Source organism: Sorex araneus, chromosome 1 (genome assembly GCF_027595985.1).
Source record: "Sorex araneus isolate mSorAra2 chromosome 1, mSorAra2.pri, whole genome shotgun sequence".
NCBI lineage: Eukaryota > Metazoa > Chordata > Mammalia > Eulipotyphla > Soricidae > Sorex > Sorex araneus.
Genome location: NC_073302.1, coordinates 80,170,731 through 80,174,399, shown reverse-complemented (window position 1 = coordinate 80,174,399; position 3,669 = coordinate 80,170,731).

Below are 3,669 nucleotides of genomic sequence, written 5' to 3'. Positions count from 1 at the left end.
GACTATCATCTCTATTTTTTAATCATGGTTTCCCCAAAATTTCCCATGATGTAAAAATAATTACATAGCCTTCAAATTATAACAACACAATAATTTTATTTAAAAATATTTCTGAGGGTTAAAGCTATAATAAAGTGGGTAGGGTATTTGTTTTGCATGCGGCCAACCCAGGTTTGAGTCCCGCCATCCTATATGGTCCCCTAAACACCATCAGGAGTAATTTCTGAGGGCAAAGCTAGGAATAACCCCTGGACATCACCAGTGTTACCCAAAAAGCAACAAAACAAAACAAAACAACCCCTTTCAATTTAATAATTATTTTTCTAGGAGTCAAAGAGATAGCATAGCGGATAGGGTGCTTTCCTTGCATACAGCTGACCTGGGTTCAATCCCTGTCATCCTATATGGTGCCCTGAGCACTGCCAGGAATGATTTCTGAGTGAAGAACAGAAGTAACTGCTGAGCATCACCAGATGTGCCCCCCCCAAAGAAATCAAATAAATAATAATTGTTTCCTATAATAGGAAATTCTACTATCAATCCAATGACTCAAAGAGCTTATGTTAGAAAGATCTAAAACAATGTTTCTTGCTTGCTTTTAAAAGTAACTATCATGGTAAAATTGACATACAATAAACTAACCCAACTTTAATCTATAATTTAATCATTTCTGTCATCCTTAAAGCTTCTCTGTGACCCTCAGCTCTTCAATGTCTGTTCCTCTCCACCCTCACTAAGAGTCACTGCTCCACATGGTCATAATAGCTCAATTCCACATTATAAAAAGTGAGTTAGTACAGCATAGAGTTTAATTTGTCTGTCTTCTTTTACTTAGCAAAATTAATTGTACATTTATTCATATGGCTGTAGGTATGCATGGCATATTGCTTTTAATTATTGAGTAACATTTTAAAAAATTTTTATTTTTGAGGTTTACATCTGGTGATGCTCAGGGGTTACTCCTGGCAGTGCTCAGGGGACCATTAGGATGCCAGGGATCAAACTCAGATTAGCTGTGTGCAAGGCAAGTGCTCTCTCCACTCTACTATCCAAAGAATATTTAATTAAACAGATATGTCACTATTTATCCATTCACCTGTCAGTAAATGCTTTGAAATGTTTGAAGTTTTATGACTAACAAAGAGTCTAACAATTAATATTCACATACAAGTCTTTGTATGAATATATGTTTTCATTTCTTTTATTGAAAGTACATAGAAGTGGAATGACTGATTATGTGCCTTGCTTTTAAATATAGCTGCTATATTTTTCCATAGTATTTTTATAATTTTATTTTTTCACCAGCAGTGTATGAAAACTCCATTTGTGGGGTGTGGAGCATGGCAACATGCGCCAGAGCAGATAAGATCTGTCCTTTCATAGCAGATAAGACCTGTCTTTTTATAGGACCCAGTAGGGAGTGTCTGGGCACATTTTACAAGCACCAAGGATCCTGCCTTAAGTCTCACCTCTCACCCAACCCCCCAAGAATTGTCACCTACACTGAGCGAGTCATTCCTAACTGCAGCATCTAGCCCTCCGTTGGCATTGGGTGGGGCAAAGTGGAGTTGGAAAGATGATAGGTCAGTAATGCTAAACTTCATGTGATTGGACCATCCTCTTAAGTCGAGACCCTCTACAAAATGTGTGTGTATTTGGCAATAAAGTGAGCGGCCATCAGCTGTCTTCCAGAGTGATTCGTCCCACATCTGCCCGACCCAATGCGCAACATGTCTGGGCACTTTGGGGAAAAACTGTTCCCCAATATCTGGCACCCGAACGTGGGAAACCTACAAAGGCAATCAGTGATTTTTTGGGTGGGTGAGTTCTCCTGACCGAATCTGGGGGAATACCGAACTTCTTCAGTCCCTCAACCATCTTTCCTTGTCTCATTATCTTCCTGACTCTTTTGGTCCTTAAGGACCCGAGGGATCTGTGAGACTAGGGTAGCAGCTGATGGTGTCTGGCCTTGCTACTCCTTGGAGTCATCTGAAGGTGGCTCTGGTACCCTTCTTTCCTCCATGGCCCGTCACTGTTGTCCTATGGTCTTTCTTTCCACTTTATCCACGCACTTACATGTAATTGGGAGCTGTCTCTCGCAGTTCATTCACGGCCCGTGCCAGCACAAGAGCTGGAGCAGCCTCTTCTTCCACCTTTGAATTCTGACCTTGTGAGTGAGGCGCCAAGTGAGTGACTGGAGAGTGACTGAATAAGGCCCCACAGCTTCAGCTATGGGATCTGAGTGGGCTCCAACCTGCATTTCCATGGATCCTGTAAGGGCTGAAGACTTGCCCCGCAGGGGAGCAGCCTGGCAGGGGGGTTACACCTGCGCTCCAATGCCAAGGGAACCTTAAGATCCTGCAAGGGGTCTGGCCAGGCAGGCATCAGAGAGTTGCCCTTCCCTTCCCTCACCCGGCTTCCCCTCTTCCTCCCGCTACCTGCAACCATGAGGGCTACTAGCTAAAAGGAACTTAGCCGGTCTCAGGGTGAGGTCTTGGGGGGACATGTGTGTGAGATCGCTCCCTGGATCACCAAATCCACCTGGTCCCAAATCCAGTCCCTGGCCTGTAGGGCTCAGGTGAGAGATAAGTATTTCCCCTGAACCATTTTGCCAGTTTTTCTGCCCTTCACCAAGTGCCTTAGATCTTTTGAGGAAGCAGGAACTCCACAGGAGGCCTCAGATACTTCCCCAGGAGGACAGACACCCCAGATACTCCTTTATCCTGCTGAGTCCACTAATTCCCCTATTCAGACCCTGCCATCAGTTCCCTCCCACCGCCCCCACCCTGCCCCTTATCCTGAGCCATCAGGTGTAAACTTTGCAGCCCTGCAGGATATAACCTCTCTTTATCCAGTACACATATGGATGCCCTATTCTTCTCAGGAACTTAAGGATCTGTGTACTGGCATTAAGGAGGATGGTGCTAGGGTGCCTTGGACCAAATCGATGCTATACACCATTTCTCTATCCTTAACACTCCCCACGATTGGCAGAACTTGCTCGGGCCCTTCTCCCGGCCTCTCTTTTTCTTCAATGAGAAGCTTTTTATAGAGATGAGTGCTTGGAGACTGACTGCCTTAATGCACGCTCGGTGCCCTGCCAACTTGGACCCTAGATCACCCGCTGGGGAAGGGTGTAGCTAAAGACCCGCACTCCCTGTTACAACAGCCCCGGGCTATTTAGCTCAAAATCACTTGTACATTAATCAGTCCTGGGAAAGGCTAATGCCTGGTGCTGACGGGCCCTCTGGCGTGTCTCTAACTTCCCTGCAGCAGAAAATAACAGAGCTTTTTCAGGACTTTGTTCAGAGAGTCAAAGAAAGTATTCCATGCAAAGTCTCAGAACCCATCATTAAGGATGAAATGGTACATCAGTTGGTCTTGGATGGAATGACTCCTGAATGTAAGCATGCCTGAGAGGGCATGTGGCATGCTCATTATAAGGACTGGATCATAAAAACACAAGATGTAGGCTCATCTTCTTTCCATGCTGCAGCAATGACTGCCACCTTGCAGAATAATCCCATGAACAACCCTCGTTGCTTTGTTTGCGGTGAGATAGGTCACTGGAGAAAAAACTGTCCCCAGAAGCCCCTTCCCTGCCCCAGTAGATGCCGCCAAACCTAAAACTCTCTTCCCTCGATGTCAGAAGGGATATCACTGGAAGAA